Source organism: Ovis canadensis, chromosome 9, assembly GCF_042477335.2.
Source record: "Ovis canadensis isolate MfBH-ARS-UI-01 breed Bighorn chromosome 9, ARS-UI_OviCan_v2, whole genome shotgun sequence".
NCBI classification, from domain to species: domain Eukaryota; kingdom Metazoa; phylum Chordata; class Mammalia; order Artiodactyla; family Bovidae; genus Ovis; species Ovis canadensis.
The window spans coordinates 45,365,313-45,383,150 of NC_091253.1; the positions used below are offsets into that span (position 1 = coordinate 45,365,313).

At 45.8% G+C, this 17,838-nt stretch overlaps 1 protein-coding gene across 2 annotated transcripts in view; it reads left to right on the forward strand.

The window, feature by feature from the left end:
• The first annotated feature begins 405 nt into the window (after positions 1–405).
• The window catches only part of RP1 (RP1 axonemal microtubule associated), a 140,435-nt gene continuing 123,002 nt past the window's right edge, over positions 406–17,838 (forward strand). For both annotated transcript variants that reach the window (XM_069600019.1, XM_069600020.1), the window contains exon 1: positions 406–547. The gene's annotated coding sequence lies outside the window, so the exon portion shown is untranslated. The remainder of the gene's footprint in view (positions 548–17,838) is intronic.

The window sequence follows — 17,838 nt, forward strand, 5'->3', positions numbered from 1 at the left end:
GAAAACATACTCTTCAAGGTGAATATTCAAAACATCATCTTCAGAATAAGGTAAAAAGCTCACATGGTCACATGCACCTTCTATTTGTATGCCAGAGAGGATCCATTGGACAAACAGGTTATTTTATTGTTCGTTTAGTAAAAAGGTTTATTTAAAGTAGATGATTTGGTTGGGTATTATAGGTAACTGGGATGGCAGGGAAAAAGCAGCTTTTGGTGATCTAGTCTGGGCATTTCTGTATGGAATGAGAGGAGTGCACTCACTGACACTCACTAGTAGTTGTGAATCTGAGACTAGCTCTGTTCTTGCCAGCCTGTGGTCTGGAGTTACCTGCAGTGCTTACTGTTGCTACAGGTAATCCAGGTGAAAACACAAACATTGCCGTTCCCTCTGGCCAGCACAGACAGAAGCCCAGTTCACTCCCAAGCAGTGTCTGGATCCATGGGTTCCCCAGGTTGCCAGGTCCTGGGCTCTGACGCTTCCTGACTCCAGCCCTTCTGGTAAGACATTCTGGAAGCAACTGAGGAATTTGTCTTGGAAATTACAGGTAAAATATATGCTTTTTTTTTTTCCTCCTTACCCTTTTTAAAAACAAGAATAGGTAATTAAAATGTTAAACTTTATAATTAGGTCTTTAAAAGGGAGGACATCTTAAACTTTTACTGAAACATTGAAGATCACTCAGTGGTTTTGGAAACTATGCCAACGATGGTAGAGAAAGCAGGAAAGGCTGGAGCGCAATTGTTTTTAGTCCTGGTTGCTATGGGGAAGGTGAGGGAACTTATTTTTCTTGTAGGGCATCTTGGCAGATATTTCTAAGGAGGTTTAGCTTTCAGAGGTTGTTTGGACAACTCTTTTCTAGTTCAAGAACTTGTGGGCCGTGCATAGGAGTTAAGACCAATCCCACACATCACAGCATGCTCCAGGATGCCTGCTCTAGCCCTTCCCCTGGGCAGCTTATTCCTCCCCCTCCTCCTGTTTACACATCTGTTGATGGGGACAACACCGGTAGGGCTGTGTGGGCACCATGTACAGTACGTTGTGAGCACCCAGTTCATGAACTGAGATCTTGTTTCTTTGGGTCTGATAAGTCTACATCATTCAGTTGGGGAGCCCCATGTGGCCCAGGGGACATTTTGTGTCGTTGCTGGGTAGTGGCATTCAGTAACTTCAGGTGAGCTAACTTGGGAACCTCCCTGTGGACACTCAGACTCCGCCCCCATCTCTCCAGCATCGGGAACGGGCCGCTCTGCAGCCTCAGGAGGTGTGACACAGGCTTTGGAGGCTGAACAACCACAGCTGATTGTGGGTGGAGGGGGGGCGCCAGGCAGGGAACAGGAAACTGTTGGCACCCTGTTAGCCTGGGGGCCAGGGATCCTCAGGAGAGGGTTCTGTCAGGCTGGCCCCACCGAACTGAACAGAAGCTCCTACTACTAAACTTGGTAATAAATCCTCAATCTCTTTGTTTTTTTTTTTCTTCTTTAGTTGCTCAGTCATTTCCAACTCTTTGAGACCCCATGGACTGTAGCCCGCCAGGCTCCTCTGTCTGTGGGTAGGAATACCAGAGCCATTTTCTTCTCCATTATTTCCTTTGGCATGCTTGAAATTAATGGCATAATACTTTCATAAGAATATAGCATGAATGTCTTTCTTCCTTTTGGCCAAGTAGAATTTATATATTTACAGTGCAACTTGGAGTGACTGTTCAGGTTTCTTGATGGATCAGTGTCATAGAAATGGGTGTTCAGTGTCTGCTAACATTTACTTTAGTTAAGCTCTTAAACTAGTCTAATAGCAACATAACACAGAAGCCAGACAGCACCCTTAGAAACTTCTAAACACAGCAAAGACCTGGGCATTACCAGGGTGAAAGGGCTCCTCAGCACCAGGAATTGCTAGACAAGTTTGGGGAACATGACTTAAACGGTCAAGCCATGTAGAAAGGGAACATCGAAGTCAGCTTTTAAAACATACACTGTGACTTTTCAGGTGGTTAACTGACAAAATGTATAGACTCTGGCCATTGAATTATCTTACTCCAGGTTAACTTACTTAATCACAAAGTAATTTTAGCAATTATCAAACAGAAAAAAAAAGATCAGTAAATATAATTGCTAGAACATTCTATGAGGAAATTGCTTTCTATGCATGGCAGGTGAATCCCATTATTTATATATCCTTATTATATACTAATTAATGCCATGGTGTTGTCATAACTATACTCAATGAAAACACACTCAAATATAAATGAAACTAATTTTTCCTTTGAGAAGATATTTCAAATTTTTATGGCATTTCTGGGACATTAACATAAATATCACTTATTCTGATAAAGTACTAGTGGAGGATGAAGAAACCTGATGGGCTACTGTCCTTGGAGCCTCAAAGAGACAGATACGATTGGGTGACTGAACAACAAGCTACAGGAGGCATATGGGATTGGCTGTGGAGGAGTAGGGGGGCTTCCTTGGTAGCTCAGATGGTAAAGAATCTGCCTGCAATGCAGGAGACCCGAGTTCCATCTCTGCATCAGGAAGAACCCCTGGAGAAGGGAATGGCAATCCACTCTAGTATTTCTTGCCCCTAAGTTACTTCGAGAAATGTGTGATCCTAATAGTAATAAGTAATTTAAAATGAAGCTTTCTAAAATATTAGCAGCTTTTCTATTACTCAAATGGTTTGAAACTGAGTCTCAAACTTCTTGTCTTAATCATGTTCATCTATGAAACTAGGGAATATAGGTGTAGCATTTTTAGAGCCATGAAGAAAATGAAGACTGATTGACAGTTGCTTTTTATTAAACAGTTGTGTTATTCATATCTGAAGCTATGTGACATTTCAGAGAAGGCATCTTTGAATGTTGAAATTATAACATTGGTCTATGATATAAAAGCCAGTCTCTGAACTAAAAGAAAGATCTTAAGTAATTAGGGCTGGTGGAGTGTCATTATACATTAAGAATTGTCATCTAAGACTTCAATATTAATTGATCAGAAAAGCATTTTCATGGCAGGTGCTAAAATGGCATCCGCTTTAACATAGAAGAGAAAAGCAGGTTGTGAAAGGTTCTTGAAGGTCCCTGGGGGAGTTCTGTGCAAAGAACACACAGCTAGGCAAACACTTCCTATTTCTACAGATTTTGCCCCAGATGGTGATACAGGCTCTGGTCAACAGGCAGGCCAGATGGACACCCCCTTTTTTGGAGACCCCTGCAGCTCCAAACCTAACCCTACAACACTAAAGGTGTCCCAGCCGTGACTGTGGACTGTTTCCCTTATGTCTACATCCTGTTATCAGCCCCTTGGTCTCACCACTCTGATAAGGAAGGAAATCAAATGCCAAGAAAGGAAGAGGAAAACCTAACTGGCTTCCCTTTAAGCCCAAAACAGAAGGGTCAGTGCTTGGGTTGGCTCAGGCTGCCGGGGGGGGGCTTCCTAAGGAGATGGGAGGTGGGAACAGGCCGAGAAGGACGCGCACCAGGGCATCCTGCTCCCTCCCAACACCATGCCCCGCTCCCCCCAGTCATCCTGGGGAGCTGGATCCCGAGACAGCCTTGCTTGTTGGGGTCGACCTTTGAGAACCCCCGGGTCGGAGTCTGTCTTTTCCCTCTTTCATCTCCATTTCCAGCTGTGTGATGCAGAAAAACGACCACTCTTGTAGGCTTGTTTGATATTTAAGAGCCCAACACATTTTCCCCCCAGTCTTTAAACTTTTTATTTTGTATTGGAGTATAGCTGATTATACTACAGGAAATGGCAATTAAGGAGTAGGAAATGGCAACCTGCTCCAGTATTCTTGCCTGGAGAATCCCATGGCCAGAGGAGCCTGGCAGATTATGGCCCATGGGATCGCAGAGTTGGACACGACTGAGTGACTAAGCAGGCATGCGTGCATGCATAGCTGATTAACAATATTGTGATAATTTCAGGTGAATCCTGAAGGGACTCAGCCATACATACACATGTATCCATTTTCCTCCCAACCCCCATTGCATCCAGGCTGCCACGTAACATTGAGCAGAGTTCCCTGTGCTACACAGTAGGTCTTTGATGTTTATCCATTTTAAATATAGCAGTGTGTACATGTCCATCCCAAACTCCCTAACTATCCCTTTCCCCTGGCAACAGTAAGTTCATTCTCTTAAGTCTGTGAGTCTCTTTCTGTTTTGTAGGTTAGTTTGTTTGTATCATTTCTTTTTAGATTCCACAGATAAAGAATGTCATAGGATGTTTCTCCTTAAGAGCCCAGCATATTTTAAATGCCTTATACATGTTAACTACTATTATATTTTTTGACACCCCAAGGCCCCTATATTTGTCTAAAGAGTGGAAGTAACTGGAAAGGACTGACCTTGAGCAGCAGTTTTGGCTGTCTCTTCAGAAATGTACATGAGCTCACCCAGGAGGAGCTTCCTCAGGTTATGCTGATGTCACACCTGGTGGCTCTAACTGTTCCTATGAAGTGATGACTGTCTCTAGAACCTTCCTGTCCCCATCTTCCACTGGTAAGGCCTGAGGCTTCCATCCTGGCCTGTGTTCCTGATGCCAGGACTGTTGGGGCCAAGAGCATGGGGAGCACACTGTGCTCTGTTCACAGATGTACACCCGTGGTCTTCACCTCTGGAGGCCGCTTTCTGAATGTAGACTTTTTTTTACTGGGAGGATTTCTCTCATTTGGTCATTACAGGGTCTGATGACCACCCTCAAACGGCTGCCACTGTTCTGGGAGGCCTGGGGGTGCCAAGCACCTGGCCTGTTTCCCAGTAGAGGAGTCGGGTGTCAGGTCTGGAGCCTGGCCTGGCCTGGGGCTGAGACCCCGGACCCATGACTCCCTAGTTCGGGCTGGGCAAGTGGCTGAAGCTCTCAGAGCTGCAGTCTCCTTTCTGGTACAGCAAGGAGAAGAGCGGACCTGACCTCAGGAGGGCGTGTGAAGGAAAGGGGGCCTGGCTGGAGTCAGCCATGGCCATGGTGTCACATGGCCTCCACGAAACCTTTTCCATTGCAACCCTCTGGGGTCAGGTGCCCAGCACCCCCCAGGCCTCCAGAAATGGTGGTGTCCAATTAGTGACATCACTAGGCCTGTAATGACAGGGCCCTAGGACTCTAACATGGGGGCTTCCCAGTGACTCAGTGGTAAAGAATCTGCCTGGCAATGCCGGAGATGCAGCTACAATCCCTGGGTCAGAAAGATTCCACAGAGCAGTAAAGGGCAACCCACTCCAGTGTTCTTGCCTGGAGAATCCCATGAACAGAGGAGCCTGGTGGGCTACAGTCCACTGAATTGCAAAGAGTCGGACATGACTTAGCTCATACACACACACACACACACACACACACAAACACACACACACTGTGCTATCCTGTAGGTCTGTACTAGTTGTCTGTTCTATACACAGTGTTGCGTATGTGTGTATGTCAATCCTAACCTCCCACTTGGAGCATCTCGTCTTGGTGACTGCCATTCCTTCCTTCCTAAGAGCTGTCTTTGTTCAGTTGGTATTCATACTGTCTTCCTGTCGGAGCTGTGGCTTTGTTACCTAGGCTGGCCCAGGAGAGCTGTGGCTGGTGGTGGCTGAGCTGTGGAAAGGATCACTATTGAGCTCAGCACCCCTCCCCCCTCCCCAGACCCCGGGTTCTCACCCCCTGATTCCAGAGTGAAAGGGAAAAGATAAGAGATTAAATACTGATGAGTTATTTACAGGGGGCTCAGGTCAGCAACTGCTACAAGCCACAAAGCAATCTGATACGACCAGGAAAGTGCTGACATGGATGGAGCTAACAGAGGGAAGGGCTCTTGGGCCTGGGGGCCTTGGGGGTGCCTGGCAGAGTGGGCTCGGAGGCTTGCCTGGTTCCACCCCAGGGTGGGTGGAGCAGGGACAGAGCTGACTGGTCCCCTTGAAAATCCTAGATGCAGTTCTGAGCCCTTCCTTTGGCCTGGGCGTTCCCTGGTTTTCTTACAGTTGATCTGAACACTTAAAACCTTGTAGTGCAAAAGGCAACCTGACTTTTGCTTCTCCAAAGACAAATCTCAGAGGAAAACTCTTCAATATAGGCAATTATTCTGTCTCCTTACATTTAAGTGCCTATTTGACATATTTTGTCAAACTTCTCTGTAGTCACAGGATGTACTATTGTTATTCATCAGTTAAGGTCTTTAGACATACAGAGGGAAGCCTACACTTGGCAACATGAATAGAAAACTTCCATTATATTCTGGTAAAAGGGCCAATTTGACATGGGCATCAGTATCTGAGCAATTCTTTTTTTTTTTTTTTACAGTCTCAAATCCAAATACCTTTCAGGAAACTACAAAGAGAATTGTTTCTACAGCTTAATTCAGAGCTTATTAAAGTCATGGGCATTTCACTTATTATCAGGAGGCTTCCTGAGGAAAAGTAGAGTAGAAATGTAAGCACACACATTCTAGACTGTTACTTTTTAACAGGTGGGATGGAGAAGAAAAAAATGTTCCTATTGGTTCAAGGTAATTGTTTTCAGTGTTATGGTCTCTGAACGCAGCAAGAAACGGGAAGCAAAATGACTTCACTTTATAGATTCAGGGGGAAAAAAAAATCACTCAGTGTAGAAGAAGAATCTATTATAAAGTCATGGATTTGAGAATGTTTCACAAAATTTCAGGGTCCTCGGAAGCGTTTCTGTAAAATCTTTATGGGTAATGTTTGTGGTTGGTGTGATGTATTTGTGATTGCTGCACTAGGTCAAGCGTTGTCCAGACACTCAAACTATTTATTATACTGTCTGAATGTGTGTCTTAGGGGTGGGGGAAATGGCGGGAATTTGTTTCAGGCTCAAAGCCTGGTACACAGTAATGCTTCTGTTGGATAATTCTTACAGAGTATAACTGAAACATGAAAAATAGACATATATGTTTTTTGTTAAAAAAATATGAATCCACAGTGCAGGTCTGGTTTGGTGGGGTCTACAGTGTGAGACAGAAGATTCTTCTATCTTTTCTATCTTGTAGTCCAAGATGGCTGCTGGAGCGCCAACTGTTGAATCAAATTCCAGGACAGAAAAGAGAAAGAAAGAAAACAAAAAGGGAATCCCTCCCTATTTAGGAGTCTTCCTGAAAGAACCATACTACACTACTGCTTCCAACTCTGGTTAGACCTGGTAGTAGATGGCCTTGACAGACACTGAAAAGTGTACTTGACTTATAAAAAAAGTCAGAATCCTTTTATTAAAAAGGAGGGAAGAATGGATTTTGACATACAGCTAGCAATCCCTGCTATACATCTCAGAAAATACTTGTTGCAGGCAGCTGGACGCATTGGCCAGAACTGGTGCACACAAGATCGTTTGTGGGTTGATCTTCTCTCCTGAGAAACTGGGCAGCTCCTAAACCTCATAGTGTTATACACCCAGGACTTGGGAGAGACAATGCTGGCCCTGCACACATCACGGCTGATCTGACCTCTGTGGTCAAGGACAGGATAGCCCTGGGGCTGTCTGCCCTTCAGGAAGCTGGGTGTGAGCCTGAAAGTGTGAAACTATTGCTGTCAAGTTCCATCAGCTGGAAACCCAGTGCCCTGACAATAGACGAGGTGGCCTGAGAATTAATTGCTCCAGTTTTCTCCGCACACCCACACATGGGATGAAATCTAGGCTGGACTCCAGTTTCCTCATGAATTAAAAAAATGCTGACTTTTAAGTGGCTCCACCACTTAGTTTCTGTGCAACTGAAGATCAGTTGGTTAACATTGTGAGGCCTCAGTTTCCACCTCTTTAAAATGGAGGTAATATTGATAAAAGCCTGTTCTTTCATGGACTGGAGTATTAAGAAAGAAAGGGGGGACTTCCCTGGTGGTCCAGTGACTAAGACTCCATGATGCCAACGCAGGAGATCTGGGTTCCATCTCTGGTCAGGGAACTGGATCCCACATGCCACAACGAATCTTTCACAAACCGAAAGTAAAGGTCCTGAGTGCTGCAACTAAGACACGATGCAGCCAAATAAATACATTTTAAAAAGAAGAAAAAGAATGTGGGGAGCTCTGCTCAATGCTTGGCACGTACTAAGTACTCAATAGTTGTTAATGGTAATTAATAATGCAAACAGCAGAACAAAAATCTTAAAAGTGATGTGGAAAATCCAGCAGCTTATAGCCTTTATTCCTAGCTTGTCTTGAGGGCAGGAAGAGTGCAGCTGGTGTCACAGTATTAATCCTTGCAGAGCATGGTCTTCCTTTTCCAGAAACCAGTTTAATCAGCATTAAACGGCCAGTGTCTCTTCCCTTTGGTATGTTTCTGCTAAGTCACTTCCCTCGTGTCCTACTCTTTGCGACCCCCCTGGACTGTAGCCTGCCAGGCTCCTCTGTCTGTGGGATTCTCCAGGTGAGAATACTGGAATGGGTTGCTATGGCCTTCTCCATCCTTTTGTATAGTTGACAGTATATGTCAAACTGTTCTTAGCTGTTTTGGAACAAAGAAGTAAACACAAAGAGCATGCCTTCTCGCAGGAGCCTAATGGCTGAACATGTTGACAAGGAAAGCTGGCTTGTGGTCCGGATGAAATCCTCTGCTCAGTCACCATTCCTGCTCTTGGCCTGCTAGACTCCATGTTTAAATATGAAACAGAAAGGATACCATGAGGCCCAACAGAGATCCAAATATAACTGAGGTTTGGAAGTGACTCACCGCTGCTACTGACACTGCCTCTTCAGCCCGAGTGGCCCTGACAGGCTTTGTCACCGGAGCCCTGTCTTCCTCTCTGCCCCGTAGGCTGGCCCCACCCCTGGACTCCCTTTGAGCTGGTCCTGCTGGACATGACCTGACCCTCCCCTACCTGCTTTGCTGGGATGTTGACACCTCCCCCTTACTCCTGTCCCTCCCAAATCTCCCCTGGCCCACAGAGCAGCCCAGTTTCTTCAGGGCAGCCTCGGTGTCTCTGCAGCTTGCACCATGCTTGTCTTCACTCGCTTAGAGCTCACCTTGCCTGGGAGGCGTGAATTCCGGCCCTAGGGACCATGTCTTAACTATTCTTGGCTGTATACCATGTCTGGTGTCCCCTCCCATGACAGCAGACAGGATCCAGGGCCAGGCATGGACTCAGGGCCCCTGTACAGTCCTACACACCTCCATGGAACTGGGGCAGTGGGGGAGGGGAGATGGTTAGGACAGAAGGGCCAGTGAAATCAATCAGTTCAGTCATTGTTTGTCAGATGGGGTAATGGTACCAGTTTGCTGAATCTGCCAAACAAAGTACCATAAGCTAGATGGTTTGGACAAACTATTGTCTCTTAGTTCTGGGCCTAGAAGGCCAAGATCAGAGTGTCCGTGGCTCTGGTTCCCAGCCAGGCCATGAGGGGAGGGTCTGTTCCTTGCCCCTCTCCCAGCTTCTGGGATTTATGGGCAGTCTTTGGCTTGCAGACACATCTCCTGATCTCTGCCTTCATCTCCATGTGGTGTTCTCTATGAGGGCCCAGTACTGTCCAAATTTCCCTCTTATAAGGTCACCAGTCATAACTGGGTTAGGACCCACCCTAGCACCTTGTTTTAACTTGATCATGTGCAAAGACTCAGCTTTTACAGAAGGGACCCTCCACAGGTACTAGTGCTTGTGAGGACACCCATCAGTCCACAAGGACGGCTAAGATCATCACTTACTGTTCTCTCTGCTGAAGGGAGATCCTCCTTACACACCATTTTTAGAATCTGGGGTGCTTGCGTTATTTTCCTGGGTTTAGCCTTAATTTGGTGTCTTTTGTGAGAAAGAATCATAAGTTAGGAAAACTTGGGTTATAAACTAGGAGGCTGGTTTGCTTGGATAATGGAGCTTGTTTGGAAAATTGTCTTCACATGGTTCTCTCAACAGACATTAGACCTCTTGGCTGCATATTTACCAAGAAGGGCAGCCACAGAGCTCCCTTTAGTCTCATGGATCAAGAAGCACTTATTTAGAGAAAGTGACCTTGCCCATGATTTGATGAAAGTCACCCAACCTTTGCAATCAGAAGCAATGCAAGTTTTGCTACATCTTCGCTGTGAGGCCCCTGGCAAGTAACTTCATTGTCTGGACATCAGTGAGTCATCTGGAAAGTTCCTGCTTTAAGGACCCCTCTGACTGGAAACTTCTTTGTAAGATGTGGTTCTTTTAGAGTGGAAAGCAGAAACGTTCTGTGAGGAATTGGAACTGTGGCTTGATGCTTTTGAACTGTGGTGTTGGAGAAGACTCTTGCGAGTCCCTTGGACTGCAAGGAGATCCAACCAGTCAATCCTAAAGGAAATCAACCCAAAATATTCATTGGAGGGACTGATGCTGAAGCTGAAGCTCCAATACTTTGACCACCTGATGTGAAGAGCTAACTCATTGGAAAAGACCCTGATATTGGGAAAGATTGAGGGCAGGAGGAAAAGGGGGTGGCAGAGGATGAGATAGTTGGATGGCATCACTGATTCAATAGACATGAGTTTGAGCCAACTCTAGGAGATAGTGAAGGACAGGGGAGCCTGGCGTGCTGCAGTCAATGGGGTCACAAAGAGCTGGACACGACTGAGTGACTGAACATCAACAACAATAGAGTATAGGAAGGGATCAAGCAAGCGCTTTCCTGTCCATTATCAGCGGTGGACACGAGGTGGTTCTGACCTCAGCACAGAGGGAAGGGACTGGTCCCTGCCTTCGTCTGTTTTAATGTGCTCAGTATCTGCTCCTTGCATGGGACAGCCCAGCACAAAGGACACATGCCCTTTTCTAGGGTCACTGCCCCCTCACCCATCCTAGGGGTCACTCTCTGCTGGGTCTGTGGTGCCAGAATTCTCAGGGGTTGAATGTGTCATTTTATCCTCATGGTGACCAGTTTTTCCAAAGAGTTATTTCTGTAAGTATCTGATAACATGATCAACAGCCAGATCTGAGTTTTTACTTGTATTACGGAGCCTTCAGGGTGTCTTGATAATCTTGGCATAAAAAAAGTCCTGCTAATAATAGCATCATTACTATAAATAGAGATTTAAGATGCCCTCTCCTTCTATTGTACTGCCTCTTACAATGCTCAATGCATCTTAACCTTTTTTCTTTATTTTGTCATAAAACCCTGACCCTTGATGGTTGGGAGCATACACAATAGACCAGATGTCTTAACCGTATTTAGATAAATCAGTCATCACCTTCTTTTTCCAAGAAGAATGAGGCAGAGCAGCTTGAGTGAGGCGTAGACTCTGCTTTCCATTTGGTCTTTCCAAAGCAAACAGAAAAAAGACGTAACCGTCCACTAGCTATGCCGGGTCAGTGGTAGGGAATCAGGGTTAAGGATGTGACCGTTGTTATCATGAAGAGAGGCAGGTCAGTGTTTCGTCTCACTTAAAGTTGAGGCTGAAAGTAACTAACTCAGGAGAAAGAGGATTGATTAATGGATTGAGTTCTAGTTTAAGGTTTGAGGGGAAGATGAATTTTATATGAAGCTAGAGAGTCAAACTCTCAATACAGTAGCTTTTCCTTCAAATTGAAGAATGCTTAGATTTGCATTTATTTTTACTAAAAATTTTATTTATTCATTCATTTTTGACTGTGCCAGGTCTTCATTGCTGGGTACGGGCTTTCTCTAGTTATGGTGGTCAGGGGTTACTCTTTGTTGCAGTGCATGGATTTCTCATTGCAGTGACTTCTCTTGTTGTGGAACACAGGCTCTAGGGCGTGTGGGCTTGGTACTTGTGTGGTATGGGCTTAGTTGCTCTACAGTGTGTGGGATCTTCCTGGACCAGGGATCAAATCTGTGTCCCCTGCATTGGCAAGTGGATTCTTAACCACTGGACCACCAGGGAAGTCCAGTGCGTGTGTTAGTCGCTTAGTCGTGTCCAACTCTTTTCGACCCTATGGACTTTAGCCCACCAGGCTCCTCTGTCCATGGGATTCTCCTGGCAAGAATACCGGAGTGGGTTGCCATTCCCTTCTCCAGGGTATCTTTCTGAACTGAAGGATGGTTAGGGGTCTGGTAAGAAGAAATTCTGATGGGAGATGGCTTTCCAAGCAGGGGGAATGATAAGCAAGAGGCATAAAAATTGAAACCTTTTGGGAATTCCCTAGTAGTCCAGTCGTTAGGACTCAGTATGTTCACTGCTGAGGGCCCAGGGTTGATCACTATTTGGGGAAATAGGATCCTGCAAACTTTGAGGTGTGGGCAAGTCATAAAAGATGCAGCCCTGAGCTCATAGACTGGGGCCTGGGAGCGTTGCCATCCAGGGATTTCAGACTTGGGTGCACAACTCTGAGAAGCCTGGGAATGGGCTTCACTTAGTCTGTGACATTTTGTTGAAACTTTGAGTGTATGTCCATGTTTCAGATATTTACTGCTACATAACTGCTCCAACACTAACTGGCCTAAAATAGCAGCAACTTACTGTTTCCCATGATTCTGCAGTCTGGGATTGCTCAGCCAAAGAGTAGAAATTTGCCCTTGATCCCCAGCCTCAGGTTTGGGGCCTGGTTGTCTATTTTGGGGCCTCCTTTATGTTTAGTGCCTGCCCTCCTGCTGAGAGTTTGAAGCAACATCTACCCTGTCAAGGGGTTCCTCATCAAGGGCCACCTCTGGGGATGTTTCCACAATTCACACGTAAGTTCCTGTTGCTGTCAAGCACAGACTTTTTGGAAAAAAGTGAGCATCTTGAGTAGCAGTTTGACTCAGTATCAGTAAGAACTTTCTTATATGAAGTGAAAGTCACTCAGTCGTGTCCAGCTTTTTGCAAACCCATGGATTATACAGTCCATGGAATTCTCCAGGCAAGAATACTGGAGTAGGTAGCCTTTCCCTTCTCCAGGGGAGCTTCCCAACTCAGGGATCGAACCCAGGTCTCCTGCATTGTAGGCAGATTCTTTACCAGCTGAGCCACAGGGAAGCCCTTCTTATATATAGAGCTGTCTCATCATGGGCTTTGTCCTAAGCCAATGCACCTCCACTCTTAGATGAAGTGAAGCCAGGGATGCCCGACCCTGGCTCCTGGATTCCGCAGGATCAGTTCCACCATTCCAGGACTCTATTCCACTGGATGGTGTCTTATGATGACTTGGAATTAGGGGTCCTGAGTTAGTTGTTCCCTAAAGTACCAAAGGGGTTTCCCAGGTGGTGCTAGTGGTAAAGAACCTGCCTGCCAATGCAGGAGACATAAGAGACCAGGTGTGATCCCTCGATTGGGAAGATCCCCTGGAGGAGGGCATGGCAACCCACTCCGGTATTCTTGCCTGGAGAATCCCATGGACAGAAGAGCTTGGTGGGCTACAGTCCATGGGGTTACAAAAGAGTCAGACATGACTATAACACCTTAACACACAGAACACAGTGTACCAAAACCATGGTGATGGAGAAAAGCTGATGATGGGTCTGGAAAGTGAAGTGCACTTGACAATTGGAAGCACAGAAAATGTCTGTTTCCATAGCACTGTGATTAACTAGAGGGAGGGGAGTTCTTTCTCACCTGAGGGTATGAACACACAGAAGGAATACCTCAGTTTTTCAATTGCTGTTTGCTGCATTAGGAAGTTCTCAGCTTATGTGCTGTGTGCGTGTCCTAAGGGGAAAATGAATGATTGAATGTCAGCTCTTACCACTGATCAATGCTAGTGATCAACCTGCAACAGCCACTGTCCTGACAACTTCATTAGCAGCCACGGAAGTACGTTCCTGCCTCTCTTACATGATTAAGTGGCAACCTAATTGACACCAGGGCTTCTTCGGTAACTCAGTGGTAAATAATCAGCTTGCTAATGCAAGAGACGCAGTTTTGATCCCTGGGATAGGAAGATCTCCTGGAGAAAGAAATGGCAAGCCACTCCAATATTCTTGGCTGGGAAATCCCATGGACAGAGGAGCCTGGTGGGCTACTGTCCATGAGGTCACGAAAGAGTCAGACATGACTCGGTGACTAAACAGCAGGAACAACAAATTGACGCTGAACCTCTTCTCATGCTTTAAAGACATTCTTCAAAGGTATATTCGATACCACAAAAGGCATTGTCAGCTATGTTAAAAAAATGATGCCACATCGGTGACAATGACAAGATCCTACAGGCTCCCATTTTTACTTGGGATCAGAGTGTAATTGCTCATCTTTGTGAGGGATGTGTGACACTTCTGGTCATATCCAAAACTGCAGGGAAAAATGTTAGGAGTCTGGAAGTGAAAACATAGGGAAGTTATTTATTCCAGGGCCAGAGTTAATCTCTTTCCACTTTGGGTCTGGAAATTCACAAGCTTTGTTTCCTTGATAAGACTTGGGGCATCATGGGCCAGTAGGGATGTGGTCGTGAGGCAATTGAAGGTGTGGACAGTATTATCAATGGTTCCAGGTTAAATGGGACAGAGATTTCTGAAAACTCGACTTGATTCAACTGATCAGAATATGTTTTAGATTTATTTGCAATGCTGCTACTTCTAGTAGTTCTATTTACTCCTCTATAATTTTAAGTATGAAATGAAAACTTTTTTAAATAAGAGAAAGCTATCTGAGAGGATGGGAAAATACTGCTTATTTTTGGTATAAAAATTGTCTATCATTTATTTACTTGTGATTTCCACGCAAGGGGGAAAATTTTGTCATTGTATTGACTAAAATATAAATGCTAGAAATAATGAATCAGCACTCAAAATTTATAGCCTGTGTGATTGTTTTATATGAAAAAATACTTTTTTTTTTTTTTTTGCTTATGCAATGGTGAGAAAGAAGTGTTATTAAATTCACATTCCCTTCTTACTTGGTTCATATGTTACCAAGCAGTCACAAATGTTGTAAGTTGCTTATTAATAATAATTTTGGCTAACAGGATTTCTTAGTAGGTATTGTGACCTAGGGTTTCCCAGGTGGCACTAGTGTTAAAGAATCCACCAACAATGCAGCAACTGCAGAGACCTGGGTTCGATCCCTGGGTTGGGAAGATCCCCTGGAGGAAGGCATGGTAACCCACTCCAGTATTCTTGCATGGAGAATCCCATGGACAGAGGAGCCCGGGGGGCTACAGTCTATAGGGTCCCAAAGAGTTGGATGTGACTGAGCACGCAAGCTGCTTTATCTCATTTAATCTTAAAACAGTACTGTAAGACATATACCGCAACGACCTCCCCACATTGTGTAATTAACCAGGTCCCACAGCTGGAAGGTGTGCAGCGGCGGTGGATCAAGTGCAGGTGAGTCCAGGTCAGTGTCAGGTGTGTCCAGGGCGTTTAGTCAGTGTCCCCCACTGGCCTGGATGACCTCAGACTTGGATAAATTCCATCGATGAGAAGCTTCTTAGACATTTCCGGAAAGGAGAAGACGGCAGAATTTTCTAATTATAGAGAGGATTGGCTCCAAGTAATCAACTAATTTCCTAAAGCATCTTAGCAGCCACTGATTAGTGGGAACTGTACCAAAGCAATTCTGTATTCCATTTCTTTTGACCTCCAACTTTAGAAGCGAAGTATTTTAGAATTTCTAACCAGCATCCCAAGATACTGCTGTACTCTTCAAGTAAAAACACCCCCTATTACAGCTTCACAAAGTGAGCTGCGAGTTCTTGTGTCCTCTTAATCAAAGGAAGGACTCTGGTTTGTTAAGCATACGACACGGGGTTGTAGGCAAGCTACTTCATTGAATTATTGTGTGCACCATGTGAGCTGGTGTGAGTGTCCATATTTTGCTGGGAAAACAGCCTCTGGGTGAGTGGGATTCCAGCTCTGCCACATGCCCTTCTTAGAAATAGACTTATTGTCCCTTGAAAAGAGAGGGAAAGACAATGATTTCCTCAAATAAGCAGATTCTTAATTAACCTTCCAATTCTGTCTCAGTGCTTCCTCTCAATGGTTGGGTTGTAAGTCCATGTGAGTTTCAACTCAGAATCTGTTGCATCTTAGAAAAGCTGCCTGGTGTGTTGTTTCAGGAACTCTTGATGTAATCAGCGTAGCTTTGTCTGAGAGGCTGGAATCTGGGCCCAAAGTGTCCAGATTTCCACCCTGTGTTATCTCGGTAGACATGCAGCTGTGAATCAGTAGTTCCAGGCAGATTCCTTTGATGGTTATTGACGTTTCCAAATGAGGGGGGCATGATGCAAGCTGCCGATGAATCTAGTCAGCACATCTCACTCACAAAGATTCCAGAAGCTTAAATGTAGGCTGAAATCTGCAGGCTAGAGATCCAGGGGGAATCAAGGACTCGCCCTCCTCCCAGGCTGGCACCTGCCCTGTGGTTAACAGTGGGTTGGGTGTCGGGGGATTCCACCTCCCACCTTGTTAAGTCTGGGGCATTTAGGATTATTGATTCAACTGTAGGAAAGAGTGCTAACATTCCTCATAGGGCTTCCCAGATGGCGCTAGTGGTAAAGAAGCCGTCTGCCAATGCAAGAGACGCAGGTTTGATCCCTGGGTCAGGAAGATCCCTGGAAGAGGAAATGGCAGTGCACTCCACTATCTTTTCCTGGAGAATCCCATGGACAGAAGAGCCTGGTGCGCTACAGTCTATAGGGTTGCACAGAATTGAACACAATTAAAACGAGTTGGCATGCAGGCACACAGTGCCCGGGTCAGGGAGAAGTTCTGGACCAGGTTCTTTAAAACCCCAGTCCATAGTCAGGACCCATGTTTGGTTCCTGATTCAAAGCCCTGGAGGGCCCCAGGGTCCCTGAAGCCACAGTGGAAGGGTCGGCAGGCTGCATGGGGTTGCTGAGTATCAAGTACACTGCTTCCTCATCCTGCTTACTCCCCAGTTAGGGCAGCTGGGCTCTCTATCCCCAACTTCATACCCCGGTGTCCACTGAGACTGTGTCTGGGTTCCTCATTCCTGTGAGTTAATGCCAGGGACCAATGTCTTCAAAATCGGTCTGCAAGACTGCCCTCTTGAATCCCCAGAGCAGCGCATCTCCCGGGGAGCGTGGAGCTCTGTTGCCTCCTAACCTCACATTCTGCCTGGTTCCAGAGACACCTGCTGTTTGGACCAGACCAGGTGCTGACCAGTGCTGTAGTGATCACACAGTGCGGTGAGAAAAGCCAGGGTCCCAGCCAGATGGACTTGACTGAGATAGTGGCTCCAACCTGCCCTGAACTCGCTGTTGGACCCTAGAGGAGGCTGTTTCCCCAGGGTTGTTTTAAGGTCAGAGTTGAAGTGTACAAAGCCCCTGGTGTGATGTCTGGCATGTGTTAGCTACTGCTAGCTGATAGTGTTGATTGTGTCTTTCAATGAACTCTTTGCACAGTTACTAATACAACTTAGGCCTTCTTTTTTGTTTCAGGTCTTAGTTGCATCGTGCAGGATCTTTCACTGCAGCCCATGGACTTTCTAATTATGGTTCAGTAGTTGCGGCGCATGGGCTTAGTTGCTCTGCCACATGTGAAATCTTTCCAGACCAGGGATTGAACCTGCATCCCCTGCATTGACAGGCATATTCTCAACCACTGGACCACAAGGGGAGCCCCTAACTTAGACCTTCTTAAGCCTCTGGGATGGTTGGTAACGTTGGAAACACAGAAGTCGGAACACAGAAGTCAGGACTCACATTCCGTACCAGCCCAGTGATCTTTAGAGAATGCCTATCCTGGTTTTGATGAGGTTCAGGCTTCCCTGGTGGCTCAGATAGTAAAAAATCTGCCGGCAATGTGGGAGATCCAGGTTCAATCCCTGGCTCAGGAAGATCCCCTGGAGAAGAGAACGGCAACCCACTCTAGTCTTCTTCCTCGGAGAATTCCATGGGTAGAGGAGCCTGGTGGGTTACAGTCCCTGGGTTGGACATGACTGAGCACACACAGACAAGGGGCTGGAAGGCTTGTCAGCTTGTGAAGGTACATTAGATAACAGAATGGTTTTACAAGCAAAGGGCCTGGAGTCAAGACTCTTGGATCATTGAAAATGAGACCATCAA